A 15,660-nucleotide genomic window follows, 5' to 3' on the forward strand; every position below is an offset into this window, starting at 1 on the left:
AGACACTAATGTCAAAAAGTAGTGGTGACCTTACAGATTTACCATCCTTCATTAAACTTGGCTGTTCCCACCATTTTAAGGAGAAAGTGACTACATTCCAACACTGAGGAAACACCAAATAAGAGCTTAAACTTGCTTCTAGTCATCACTGTGAGACAAACAATTACCACGCTCCTTGTCTCCAAGGCACTGGCCTGCACTTCACATGCACCCCTGGGCTCAACATTGCAGACTGAGCTTCATTTGAAGGCCTTAAGTGTCATTCTTCTAACAATATTTAATTTTTTGGGCCAGTATGGTTCAAGCCAGCATACTTACCACATCGATCAACACCTTAAATGGACCCTACATGTTTTACTGATCTGTGGACTGAAACATAGCATATCAAAACATATCAGATATTTACTCAGTAGAGTAACAAGTTAGGTCAGCGGTTCCATTTCCATAGGAAAAATGTTTTTGTGTTGCGAATAACTTTGGCATAATTTAATAAATCTCCATCAAACTATCCAAAAAAGTGCTCATGTTTTGCGTAATTTGTACATGGAAAGTTTTGGGGTGATCCATCAAGCAGGGGTCAAGAAAAAAAAGGGGGCAAAAGCTACAGAACGGAATTAAACCGAATTTGTCAGGAAGCTAGTTCTTGGTCCGCAGAGTATGCTTTTTGTGAGTTGGTGTAAATCTATTCAGTAATTGTTGAGAAATTAAGGTTAACAAATATTTGTATATCTGGACAGCTAGATTCTAAGGAACTCATAAGAGAGTCCCTCAAACCCAATAAAAAAAATAAAGCACTGTGATTGGCCCAGGGAGCTTTTTCCCCCTTGGGCAATATTACGTTCTGATTGGCTGTCAGCAACATAGAAAAATGTTGCTGGCAGCCATTACAGCACTTGGGTGACTTGGGGGAGGGGGGTGGGGGGTGGGAGGGGATGACAGCCTGGGTCCCATTTTAAATAAATAGTGAAGGGGGCACGTGGTCCCTTCATGGGCTGTTTGCAGCCCTGTGGGCCCCATCACCAAGGGCCTAATTTAAATAATCAGTAATAGGGGGACCCGCAGTCCCCCTCCTCAAGCCACATTAGGCCCCGGAGACCTCACCCCCTTGGATCCGCTGATATTAAATATGGGGAGGGGGCTGCACGCAAAACAAGCATCCTGGGACCGGTGTCGGGATTTAACTCCTCATCAGCCAGGCTAGCTTGAATCCAGTGGCACAACAAGTAATGGACCCACGTCTGGGCATACCCATCCCTCTGAGGGTGAAAAGTCTACAGCAACAAATGATGAATGAAATGCTGAGTAAATCAAACATGCACCCCCTGTCAGTCTGGGTTAAATCCATTGTTCTTTTGCTCACTATGCCACCCCAATTTGGTCCTGTGCTCACTATGCCACTGGATACAAGCTAGCCTAGCTGGTGTTGGGTGATACCTTGAAACCTGTCCTGGATTGCTTGTTTACAGTACAGGGAGGACCTGGCCTGGCAGTTTGGGCAGGACTGTTTTCATGGGGAGCAGAGTCAAGGCTGATTTGAATTAAACTGGAATGGTATGAGGAGCAAAAAACGATGGATTTAGACCCAGATCTCTGTACTGGGGTGAATGTTTGACATTGTTAAGCATTCTGTCCATCAATTGTTCTTTTTGGAACCAGTCACAGTACAGTCACATTCTGGTCTGTCCCGCAGCACTAAACCTATTACCCATAGACTGCTCATTTAATCACAAAGCTTCTGCAGATTGTCAGCGTATTCGATTTGAACTCTGCAGCCCACCACCACACACCAGTCAAGATCAACAGACCCAAAACCTTGGAAATGTTAAACCAATTTTACCTAAGCATGTATCAGCCCTATTCTGACTGTTGATCAGGCCCTCAGAAATGCCTCGTTTTCAGAAACCCTCGGTCTACAATATCTGTTGACTCGTATTACAGTCCGCAATCTATTATCAAAAGACTGCTTATCTTCAAAACCAATCTCACGCAGCTTGCCAGGGTGGTGAGTATGATCATTGCTAGCTGGCCTAGAGAACAGACACTTACAGAACCAAGCCCAACATTTAAGATGCGCTTTAGTCAACACCAGACTTTCAGAATAATTTCTATAAGACTGGTCTCAGATATTGAAGCCCATGAATGCCCTACTTTCCCCTCACACTCCTCTCCATTAACGACCACACCAGTGTACTCAATGCAGAGCACTGGTCAGACCCTCACGCGTGACACTAAACTCTTGAACATAGGTCTCCTTGCATCCACACCTACATCCAACCATGAATGCATGCTTTAGCCTGCTTCACATCAGATGAAGTACTCTATGAGTCCTCACAAGTGGGAACTGCATGCTACACAGATGTCGAGCAACAATAGTGATACGAAGCAGACATTACAAAGCAAATTACAGTCAACACCCATTTCTGGCTCTCTGTAAAGACCTTACTAAAAGACAATTCTGGCTCTCTCTAAAGACGCCTACAGAGCAGTCCAGCCTATAGAAATGAACTTTCTTTTTTCTGCGATAAGTCATGCATAGCACCAAAAAAGAAATGATTGATGTAAAAACCAATGGAGCAAAATAGAACATCCTTACTATGTTGGGCTCAGATTGGGTTAGTTGCCTTGATTTATGAGTGTAAATTCACATTTTGGATTCACCCTCAAAGCAATTTACTTAAATGTAATATTGCACCAGTATGTTATAATATTAGTTGGAAGCAAATCTATTCAGAAGTGCGTGGAGCAGGAGATCCAGTGAAGGGATGCCTCACAAAGTATTTGCGCCCACACAAATTGGCACGTATGTGCGTATTCACAGTTTTTAAGGAACATTTGCCCTTGATGTGGTCATCAATTTTCTCCTGACAAGGGCAGCAGTAAACCGGTTTCTGAGGAGGCAGTGGGAATTGAACCCCCCCCAATCTATGAGAATGCACTTTGCCCTAGGGAAAACCCTGTTCTTGTGGAGAATTTTTTTTTAGTACGACTGTACTAATACGATTGCATTTTTGCATGAGCATTTGTACACTATGTACAATTTCTCATGGAGAATTGATTTAGCCTGAACTTAACTGGGAATTCAGAAAACATTTTCATGGGTGCGTTATGAAACCTGCCGCTCTCCCAGCTTTCCATAAGTACTGTCAAAAAAACTTTGTGAATTCTAAAAAATCCTTACTCTGTAACCCAAACGGGAAAGTAAAAACCCAGAAGCAGGTTTATAACAATTTTTGTTAAATCAGTCCCAAATGCACGCGTTTCGCAACCAAAAATACCAGTTTGGCTCAGACTGTGAGACTGTATAGTGGTAAAAAGGTCGTATATTTCTGACCATTGAAGGGTAGGCACAGGGGTGGGCCTTCACCCAATGCACAGAACAAAAATAACATGCAGATACTGAAGTGACCTGCTGCTCACAGTCTTTAGAGCCACACCAGAGAACTAAGGCCTTCCTCCGTGGCCTGCCTTTGAAGAGCTCTAGCTCACACCAGATTCCTTCACATGGGCCTGGCTCCAGTGATCTATGCTCTATGAAAAAGGTTGCAAGAAGCATTCACTATATCAATCTAAAGCCCACGCTTGGAAGCTTGAAGTTAATAATATCAAGCAATCCATACTTTTCAGCACCAAAAAGCAAAATTCTGGTACAGATGCTAGTATTCGTGCCTAAAATCTTACTTTTGTTCTTTGCTATTATAATATGAATTTTATTTTAATCAGATCACATAAAACAGTTTTGACAGTATGTATCAGGTTGTGGAGAGGTGTGGCTCACTGGTTAGAGGAGGTAGACCCTGAAGCAGAGGTCAGACCCGGGACCAGGGTTCAATTCCCGACGCGGCAGGGTCTTGAGCCCAAAATATCCACGGACTCGATAATTCTCGTTTCGGTGCCTACTCGAATCACAGGTTCACACTCTGCAGCTCTGGGCATCAGCCTGCGTAATCTCCACTACGCCCCCCCGCGGCGGGATGCCTGGCTTTCACCTTGGGGATGCCCAGTACGGGTATCTCACAGGGAAAAGCCAGGACGGGTTCCCAAGGCAAGTGCCGAGATGCCTACGGGTAATCGAGCGCTATATAAGAACGCATAATAATAATAATAAACCTGTCAACCATGAATGTGTAGTTGGGAATAATTGACTGTTGCCAAGCTTGTGGGAAGGATTCTCAGAATGAGACTAAACAAAATGAGCGCCAAGAGGCATGCTAGGCATATCACTGTGAGAATTAGCCAACCCAGTGATCTTTAAGGCAGGTCTGAAACAGCCTCTCGGGTGATTATTGCACTATACAAATCAAAATAACATAACACTATCATTTTTAGATCTGAGTTGGTAGCACAGCTACGATATTCTTAGCAGGTAGACCCCCTTCAGTTACTGACAATTTCAGACAGGACCACCGCCCCTCTGGTTCTTGCATCCTACCCTCCCTTTGCATCCCTAATGAAGATTAATTGTAAGGCAATGTCGTTTATATCCATCACAGCAATATTGCCAGGGGCGTAGCTTGGTCAGCAAGATTGGGGGAAGGGGGTAATTTTCAACAGTCACGCTGGCATATAATGTTAAAATACATTATACGACTAGCAGGGTGCACGAGGAGCTTAATGGGGAGTGGAAAGGGAGAGGAATATGCATCGGTAGTGGTACTAAGTGAGGAAAGACATATTTTGTTAACTAACTTAATTTTTGAAGACTTTCAAAACAGACAAAGACAGTGGTGTGTTTCTGTCTCTTTGTGTGTAAAAATGTTTGGGGAAATCCGACAGACACCTCATACCCGACTGAAAGCACCTGTACCCACAATATGTACCAGAAAATACATTTATCAGAGGGGTGTAACATCCCAAACACTCCCATGCCTTTTCTTGTTGCTGTAATTAAAATATTTCTCCTCAAGAACGCAATAAAATGACAGAAAAAAACACAACACTCACAGCCAACAAAAACGCTCCCGCTTCTTTAACAAAAAATGTCCTGGCATGAAGGTGAGATCCATAATCTGAAGGAGCAGGACAGCATGAAAACAGCCGACACAGCACCATACACTTACAATAACCCGTTGAGGATTTACAAACTAAAGACCCTTGCTAAACAAAAGCTGCATTAATCCAAGCCCGAAGGCCAGACATAAACCTGCAATGTGCGAAAATGTCGATGTAAAGCCCTCGGATGCTTAAGATACAATAGGCCTATGTCTGGCAGTCAGCTATTACCATTATCCTTCCGCACCTGTTTTGACTAGATATTGGTGATTTAACTTTGAGATGCTCTTCCTTTTGATCACTTGGTATTAGAAGAAGCAGTGAAGAGACGGGTCCCGAAAATCAAATTATCTGCACCCTCAGGGAACCTTTTATTACGTAAATCACATGCTAGTCTTGGAGTGCCTGTTTCCATTCTGTCGGAATCTACACTTAAAATCCTGAACCACCGACCTCTGCCTCTCTTGTTTAGTGAAGTTTGATGTTGCCAGGAAAGGGCACAGGAGACATAAAGTTTGGGGGGATACGGGACACAGGCAGCCTTGGGGAAAGCCGAGTCAGGGGTCTGGCTTGGATGTAAGATCAAAAGAAAAAACGGAGCCATCAAAAAATGCAAAACAGGCAACAACTGTCATGAAAAAATATGATACACACTTTCAAATTAAACACAAGATAGTTTACATCATTTTTCAATGACTCAATTAGATGCATCGATTATATCACTGAATTCAGTCACAGTTATTAGAATAGTCCCCGAAAAAATGCACCATTCACGAATATCCCCTTGCCTTGGCGACATTGCCACAAATTACACGAAATGTGTCTCTTTCTCTTGTTCTCTAATTATGTAGCAACACAAAAACATGGTGGACGAAATTATGAACATTGTCAAAGATTCACCCCCAGACCGGAAACAAACATCCTGGGACCAGTTTCGGGGCATCACCCCTCATCAGCCAGGCTAGCTTGTATCAGGTGGCACAGTGAGCACAGGACCCATGACTGGGCATACCCTTCCCACTTAGGGTAAGTATAGCAACACAAAAAGATGATGGACGGAATGCTGAACATTGTCAAACATTCATTAACCGTCACAGATCTGGGTTAAATCCATCGTTTTTTTGCTCACTATGCCACGCCAAGCTAGCCTGGCTGATATGGGGTGATACCCCGAAACTAGTCTTAGGATGCTTGTTTCTGGTCCAGGAAGGACCTGTCTTGGCAGTTCGGGCTGGACTGTTCCCATAGGGAGCAGGGTCAAGACTGATTTGCATATGGCTGAGTCCAAACTAGTGTGACGCATCGAGCAAAATAACGATGGATTAAACCCAGATCTGTGAGTAGGGGGTGAGTCAAAAGTTTCAACACTCAGTCCATTATTTTATTTTAGGATGTTGCTCTATTTATATAGACTACGTTGTTATTACATGTGAAGCAAGATTATAGTTTACTAACCAGAAACAAGTGAGGTTTACATACAGCCATGATCCTGCACTGAATTACTTCAATGTCCTCTCAAACAGCATGGTTAAGAAAAATGATAAATAGTGAAGTAAAGCGATAAGCCCTGGATCATACTATTTTGTCAAGTAGAGAACTTAGGATTTGAGTCCTGGACTGCATATTGAGCAGTACAGAGACTACAGGGTTACGCCCTTCTCTATTCTGTTTCACACCAAAGCTCTGTACTTTGTGCTCAGGTTTGCAATTATTGGTATTCAATTACTGTTAATATACGGAGTTCAATAAATACACTTATCACACGTTAAATTAAACTGACACTATATATAAATATGTATGGGCTTGTTCAGGAGATTTAAAGGTGTGCTCTTTTTGTCTGGAATGCTTCCAGAGTCACTGATGATCACACACACCGACAGAACAGGTCTGTCCGAAATGATCTTGCACTTCCAAAGCATTGTCTTGAAAGGCTGTAACCTAAGGAGCAAACTACAAGACCTCTTTGTTTTTTTTCTAATTATTTTACTGTGCTCATTGAGGTGTTGAGCCTCTCCTAAAATTACTGCTTTTCTCAAGTCAGCTGAGCCAGCAATAACATTACATAAAATTGCATTTCCTGCCTTCCCTTACTTTGCTGTTTTGCTTATCTTGACAATTTTAGGAGCGGCTCAGCATTTCAAGAATTGCAATTAAATGATAAACAAAACAAGATGCCAAAGTGCCTGCACAAAGGTTGTTGACCCATCAGGTCATATGGCTTTATGGAAATTTAGGCGATGGTGGCTTCAGTGGGACATGTTCTGTCCGCCACTGTTAATTATTTCGTTTTCTCTTCCTTTTCTGTATGTGTGTGGTGGCGGGTGGCAGGGGGAAATTGCCCAATGTGCCCCCCTTCAAAATCTAGGAGGAAATAAGCCTACAGTCCTCACTCCCCCAGTTCACAGGCCATGTCTCCAAGCAATTTCACTCGGGAGATGCACTTTCTTCCCTGTTCACTTCAGAGCACTCGTCGTTTTGCTAATGTACACATTTACTGCACTCAATTAAAATCTTTATTTCTACCAGTCGCAATCAGGTTTCCTGGAAGGCCACTTGAATTGAGGGTTTTTAATTTCCCGTCATCTGCTGCTTGCAGCGTGAAAGCTTTTGCAGATAAAATGTCAACAACACGGAACAGTCAGTAAAACACAAGGCTCTAGCTGTATCATGGCCAAAAAGCATTCACCTTGGGCGTCCTGCTCAAGGACAATGTGTGTGACACGTATCTGGTGTTGTGTATCTGCAAGGAAGCAATCCAGCCTTTTTCTTTTTATATTGTAACTGTAATTCACCATACAATATCATACCATATTTATTCTGCCAGCTTTAGGACATAAGCCATACAATATACAAATAATAAAATCCACATGCTAATATATTGATAAATAAGAGTAAATATGGGCAATAAATTAGTTCCAAGCACAAATATAAAAACGAACTGCAGCGAAGCAATTTTCATACATTCTACAACTCATCTAGAATGCGTGTTATGAACAGCATAAGAATTATTTGAGATTATGACAGTATAATAAAATGAGAAAATCCAAGGATGCTTACCTGCTCATGTACAACAGTCTCTAAGGGCCCATGTTTACATTACTCACTCAGTGGTTAATGTAGCAAAGACAATTAATAAGATTTCAAGTTTTAAATAAAACAAATCTGCAACCAAATGCAATCAGCGGGACAGCAATGGCTTTTATTAAAGTGCTTTGTGCAAAACGTTTCTAACATTTTAAAATTCATCCTCTACTTATAGGTCGGCATAATTAAAATGTAGCAAGTAATTGTATTTCTATAGCACTGACGAGGTGTTGAAGTGCTTTAGGTCTGTCACGCTCTGTCTCTTGGCAATTATGGGTTCTTGGATTATTGCCGCTAGCAAAACAGTAAACTGGTGTGCAGCAGCGAGGTGTGCATAGCACTTGTTAAGTACTTGAGTTCTGCACTTTAGTTGTATTGTAATTATATGTATGTAGAGCTTACTACTCCTGAAGAAGTGCTGACGAGCTTTGCATGGCACTGCATACCAGTGAGAGTTTGGGGCACTCTCCCTGGGTTAGGTTATTCATTAATGAGGGTCCTGGCTGCAGGAACTCACCACCTTGAATCATTACCTCAGCGCAGTTGGAAATGGGGATAATACCGCTTTTATCGAGGTGATTTACCTGCAATATGCCTCTCCATCCACCATTGCTCCCCAGGCCCTCCCTCTCGTTATCCAGCCTCACGGAAGTCCTGAACAACAATGCCCTTATGGCTTTATGCAGTTTTTTTCATGGGGACAGGCATAGGGCCATGCATACCGCTCTGCACCTCTGGCTGTTGGAGGCTCCTCCGAGGCCTGTGAGGCTGGGCATCTGGCATGGCGAATGGCGGGAAGGGGCCTTCCCACACATGTAGGCAGCACACACAAAAGGTAAGAGCTGCTGGAGTATCTAACGCCTGCCAATTCAAGTATCTATAATCTCTTACAAATCACAACAGCCCTGATAGTGGATCCTTTCTTTGAGAAAGGAGACGGGTTCAGACCACAGGCGTCCATCATTGCCATGCCAGGGAGCAACACCGTAGCCATTAATGTTTTACTCCTTGCGGTGTCAGACTAGCAGGATCAAATCATATCAGGGCTGTTCTACCTCAGCATGGGCAGCACTAGGAGTGAAGGCAAAGGAGTGTACAGGACTGAAGAGCGTTTATAGTTCAATAAGAATTGCTGTTCAAGTGAGAACGGGGTTGGTACGGAGCAGGTCAGATTGGTGCCGTTAGAAGGCCACGGACTGTCTCGGTCTGTGAGACAACCCCATGTTGCTTGCATGACATTGAGCAGTGGTAGAACATGGAAACATATATTGCCCACTCGGGGGCGGCTGGGTGACTACTTCAGCTACCTTCCTCTAAGAGCTCTAGTTTCATTTTGTGGGCATCATTTCAATCCCAATTAAATTTTGGAGAAGGGAATCTGTAGCAGGTTGTGGTGCTAACATCTTGGATAGTTACTGGCTTCCTGGGATCACCACAGCTACACACAGGGAATTATATTATGGAGGGCGTTTCCGACCTGGGCCCGCCCCCTGAGGGTGCTACACTTCCGATAGAGGCGTGGCGGGTGCCTTGAAAGCTAGCAGCATAGTCTCCCGCACAGCAGACGCGCACGGTGGGTAGCTGGCGGATCGCCAAAGGCAAGCCCGTCTGCGCCCGTCCGCGCCTGACCGACGCCAGACACCAGGAGCTCTGGCAAATACATATCTCTAATGGCCCCTTACGCTCGCGAGGAGCTACTTGCTCTCCGCAGTCAGGCAGTCTGCGTGGCCCATCTCTGGCATCCCGGCACCGTAGGCTTGCGGTGCAAACATTGTGGTTACAAGACCACTGAGGCCTCTGAGACTCCTCCAGGCATAGCTCCAACACTAGGAAAAACTAAGACTTTGAATATTTTAAGCCTTAATTGTAGGTCTCTAGTTAAGCACTATGAAGATGTAGCCGAGCTTCTTCTGGACCGAACTCCCGACCTATTATTTTTAACTGAAACGTGGCTAGTTGATGATTCGTCGACTATCCTAGCGTTGGCCCTCCCTTTGGGCTATTCAATACGTGTTCAAAATAGGCCTAGCGGGAGGGGAGGGGGACTGACCGTGATTTTTAAATCTAGCTACTCCTGTACCTTTTCCCTCACAAATGTTGTTGACTGTGAAAGTGTGTTGTTTAAGATCCGGATTTCCGACACCTTTACTTTCACAGGTCTTTTGATTTACCGCCCCCCTGGGCCAGCGAGCACTTTCCAAGAGTCACTGGCCCTGTCTATTTCGACCTTAGCTCTACAGTCCGCAAATTTTAGTATTTTGGGGGATCTAGACCTTCATTTCGAGTGCTTGGACACTCCGACCATACTGAACTTTTTGGGTGATTTGGAGGCATGTCAGCTAATTCAGTTGGTCAAAGGGCCCTCCCACTCGACAGGCCATCTGTTAGATCCTGTGTTTTCCTACATTCAAGACATTACGGCCTCTGCCCCCCTTCCTTTTAGCTGGACGGACCATTTCCTTATTCACATCTTTATTAGGATACCAATATGTCCTAGGCAAAAGCCCTCCCTCCCCTTTGGAGGCGCCCATGGCACAAACTAGATGGTGCCATCTTTGAGTCCAGACTCAAAACCTCCCGACCGGATTGGCCCAGCAATCTGGAGGAGGAGTATACAGCATATAGGGAGTGGATCAATAAATTGCTGGATCTCCTTATCCCTAAGAAAATGTCTAGGCCCAAACGCGAACAGTCCCATCCTTGGTACTCTGAGGCACTCGCGATCGAAAAAAAGCATTGCAAAACCCTTGAGCGTACCTGGAGGTGTTCCTATGACCCTCTAGCAAAAACTAGCTATAGATCTGCCACCAAAGCCTATCACAGACTGATAAAAAAAAGCTAAAGCCACCTATTACACCGATCTGATTAATTCCAGCACTAATCGTCCGAAAACCATCTTTTCCCTACTAAAGGATAAGACAAAAAAGCCTGAGGTAACAAGCAGCACAATAGTCTCCGACTTTCAGTGTGATGAATTGGCCTGTTTTTTCGTTAACAAAGTAAAAGGAATCTATGATTCATTAAACCTCGGTGAGTCTGTTACGACCTACAGTGAAGCCACCGGCCCATATGATCTACCCTACTCTTCCACCTCTTTCTCAGACAGATCTGGAACTCCTGGCCTCTAAGGTGAAGTCTGGGTCACCAGATGACCCGGTAAAACATGAGATGTTCCGATTACACCAGGATTCCATCTTGCTCGAGGGACGGTAGCTGATTAATAGATCGCTCCAATCATCTATAGTCCCCAGCTCCTGGAAACACGCTAAGGTGGTTCCTTTGCTGAAAAAGCCCACCTTAGATCCTTCGCGGCCAGAAAGCTTCAGACCCATCTCTTTGTTGCCGTATCTGGCCAAGGTGACGGAATCTCATGTTTATTCCATCTTGACCAAATACTTGGAGACTAATGGGATCCTGGTTGAGCCTCAAAACGGTTTCCGAGCTAATCACAGCACAGAGTCCGCTCTTTTGGCAGTCACTGAACAGCTGAGGGCTGCACAAGATCTGGGCGATACCTCAGTCCTGATCCTGCTGGACTTGAGTGCGGCCTTCGACACGGTCTCCCATAAGATCCTACTTAAGCGACTTGGGGAGATCGGGGTCGGGGGAGGGGCCCTGGATTGGTTCGCGTCTTTTCTATCTGATCGTTCCTTCCAGATCCACGCCCCACCGTACTCGTCCAGCAGGCTCCCCCTCAGTTGTGGGGTCCCACAGGGGTCTGCCCTCAGCCCCACGCTGTTTAATGTGTACGTCCGCCCCTTGGCCGTGTTAGCCAGGAAGCGTAATATCAAATTAACAACATATGCTGACGACACACAGCTTATTTTCACCTTCTCCAGTGACGCCGAGATGGACCGAGTTAAATTTCAAGGAGATGTACTAGCCATCTCTGGCTGGATGTCAGAGAATTGTCTCCAACTTAACTCGTCTAAAACCGAGGTGCTCTTGGTTGGCCGGGATCCACAGAAGTGGGATGAGCATTGGTGGCCCCCTGCATTGGGTTCACCCCCGATTCCAAAACAGGAAGTAAAAAATCAGAAGGACAACTCTCTTGCTCTAGACTCCCACGCAAAAAGAGTGGCAGGCACCTGTTACGGTCGTTTACGCTCTCTTAAGCCCATTTTAGGTTTCTTCGAGCCTCTCACCCGTCAGACAATAGTCCAGTCCATGGTCCTATCTCATCTGGACTATTGTAATATGCTCATGCTGGGCTCAAACCTGCCAGTCACAAAAAGACTTCAAAGGGCTAAGAACACAGCTGCCCACACTCTTCTTGCCCTGCCGAAACACTGCCCCACCTCACAGATTTTACGTCGACTACATTGGTTACCCATTACACAAAGAATTCAATTCAAAACTCTCTGCTTAACTCACAAAATTCTCTATGGCCACGGTCCTCAAATATTGCAAGGACTTTGTACTTTCTACACTCCCACGCGTGCTCTCCGTTCTGCTGATCTCCTTCTTGCCCGCACCATTAGGGTACGTCGGAGTAGAGCTGGGGGTCGCTCCTTCAAGTGCATGGCTCCGACACTTTGGAACTCCATCCCCCAGTAAGCACGTAATACCATGAACCACCTGCTCTTCCGAAAAGTGATCAAAACTTGGCTGTTCTCCTCCCTTTAAGGCCTCCCTCCCGGACATTGAGCACTTTCTTCCCTCTCTATTATGCGCCTGCCATGCCCTACTGTTGGTCCGTTTGCTAGCGCTGGGACGCCCCGTTGCTGGGGTAGCCACGCGCTATATAAATACATTTAACATAACATAACATAACATATATTAAGCAAAAAATGGACTATCGTTCTGAGGGTGATACCTTGGATGTTTCGCTAGTGTTGATTTTTGTAAATTTCATCTGCTCATGGTGCTCAAGCTCCTTCAATTTTTGATCTGTAGATATTATACCTCTAAACAGGCCTCAGCCACAATACGCTCGGCGTAAAACGGCATTTCAAACTGTCCGGTCATTTGTAAGTGGTGGCCATCTTTCAAAGATTTTCATTTCGTCTAATTTCTTAAATGGCGTGCCTCTAGGGTTCAATCTAATAAAACACATCCATACAAAGCCTACTGATCACAGAGTCCTTCCCTCCCTCTCATCCTCTGGGGGTTGATAATGAGTACAGCTGAGTAGCAATAGAAGCCAGTAGATGTGCGTATTTATACAGTACAGATTTAGCTGGGCAATAACAAAGTGCTGTTATGTTGTGCAAGGAAAATCCTTGTGTTGAGTGTGTTTTTCCCCATATATAAATTATGTTATACACCTGTACTTTCACTCTGAAATCGAAGATAATTTCTAGAGCCCTACAACAATTGTTTGATTGGCAATTTATTGTAGTTAATTGTTTCATCCTTCCATAATTTAGATCTCTGTTACTTCTTGTTGATAATCCAGACAGTCTGTTCTTTCTTCACAGTACTTTACACTCTCCTGGAATGTTTCATGCTCAGCCACAGCTACCGAATTAAGGTAAGGGTTTTCAATTAATGAGAAAAAAAAACCTCACTTGAGAAGAAACAAATCCTCACTGAGTGGAGGCATTGATACACAGTACTTCAGAATTAATCTTAAATCTGGTATACCGAGAGAAGGGCGGACAAACTCACAATTTCTTTCTTTCCCATTGATGCATTAACTAGACTGTGTTTGTTCAGAATTGCTTCAACTAGGCTGCACTAGTGGTACATTGGTTCTAGCTGGAGTCATTTTGAGTAGAGTTGGTCTGGGCTGCTCTCTGGGCTGCTCTCAGGTTTTACTAGTGAAGGAGGTAAGTTGTTTTGTCATTCTAGAAAAGTGTAACTGCCTGCAAGGTTGTTCATCTACGGATCGTCTCATTTCAACAGTCAGGATTGGAGGGTGATTCACTGGCAGCAACTTCCTCTTTAACAAGAAAACCTTTGCCGAGATCTACACAATGTCTGCAATGAATCCTGTACATGCAGATAAAATAGGCTGCATGTATTAAGTGCAACAATGAGGGCTTCTTTTCTTGTCTCTTGAGTTGGTCCTCCAGGCTCCTGCTCTCTTTATTGTCGTGTTTCTCTTTGTTCCACCACTGTAAAAAAGTTCACCGATGGAACTTGGCTAGAATAACAAATGCAGTCCTCTTAACCTTCCCTTTAAACTCATGTTAACGTCTGTGAAAGATTATTAAAAAACCAAAAAGGAGTGCAGGTTCTTATTTCAAATGTAGTCTCTCCATCAATTTGGTTATTGTAATAATCAACAGCGCGCGTTTCCTGATTGTGAAATTGAACAAGAAGGTGGCTGGTTCTGCCAGAACGCCATGCCACGGTTGTTTTTTAATACGTTCTCATTGAAGATATTCTCAGATAACAACCCTCGCCTTGGGTGCGTGTGAGAAAATTAAGAGTGGTGGGGAGAGAGTTAAACGCCCGGCGTCTGCCAGGAATGAGGGATACGTGGTACAAAACACAGCGGAGCTGCTAGCCTTCCGGCTCGCGGATGGCTTGCCCACGGCTTGTAAGCGGATAATTCCATAAATACAAGAAGGCACCGCCGCCTCGGGAGCAGACCTGACTGAAAAGGCTGGTAGAATCACAGCACTTCACCGATAACAACTCCCGCCTGCTCCCCAGGGCTGTGTTCCTCTTCACTGGTGCTGGGGCCTGGCTGCCCGCCACGGGCTGGTATCACTCCATCACTCCCGCCACTGCTTTATGTCTGTGCCAGCTGCCAGGGCTCTTTTGTGAACCCGTGGACGCCGAGGGCCCTCGAGCGCCCACTGTTCCTGTCACGATGAGAACACGGCGTCCCCTCAGAAGACGCCGTGTGACTGAACTTACCTTGCCCTTTCCTTCCGCCGCCGCTTTCCCGCCATTTGTGGTCTGGCCATCAGAGTGACCTGTGCGCGAGGAGGCCGAGCGGACATCGCAAGTACAGGGCAGGCCCTCTACTCAGGATAAGCATTTTGCTAAAACAGCACTCGCCTTTGATTGAGGCTGCAGGTGCACCCTGCTCCAATTACAATTTACCGCACTATGGGCCCGATGTAGGTAATTCAGATTTACCTACTCTTAAATACCGAATCATACCGATTCGGTATTTAAGAGTAGGTAAATTGGAAGTAGGTAATTTTTCTTTTTCAATTACCGAATCTGTAAGATTCGGTATTTACCGATTCGGTAAATACCGAATTAGTATTTGCCATTGATTCCTATGGGCCTGAAGCCCATAGGAATCAATGGCAAATACCGATTCGGTAATTACCGAATCGGTAAATACCGAATCCTGCCAGGGGGAACAGGGTGTCACTATGATACCCTGTAGCACCACAATGTCAGGCTTGTGTGCCATGTGGCACACAGACATGCCCTAAGGGCATGTCTGTGTGTCACATGGCACAGGTGTGCATGTACACCTGAATTCGTTATTTACCATGCAATAGTATTACATGGTAAATAACGAATTCTTAGGGGCCTGTGGCACTGTATAAAGCGCCACCTACATCTGCATTTACAGATTCGGTATTTTCACCGAGTCTGTATTTACCAATTCGGTAATTTTACAGATTCGGTAAATACAGATTCGGTAAAAATACAGAATCTGAAAATACATGCCCT

The 15,660-nt window shown here is 44.7% G+C and overlaps 1 protein-coding gene across 1 annotated transcript in view; it reads right to left on the reverse strand.

Moving 5' to 3' along the window:
- The window catches only part of RHBDL3 (rhomboid like 3), a 605,698-nt gene that overhangs the window by 150,077 nt on the left and 439,961 nt on the right, over window positions 1-15,660 (reverse strand). The window lies entirely within an intron of this gene.

The sequence above is a fragment of the Lissotriton helveticus genome, chromosome 7 (genome assembly GCF_964261635.1).
Source record: "Lissotriton helveticus chromosome 7, aLisHel1.1, whole genome shotgun sequence".
NCBI lineage: Eukaryota > Metazoa > Chordata > Amphibia > Caudata > Salamandridae > Lissotriton > Lissotriton helveticus.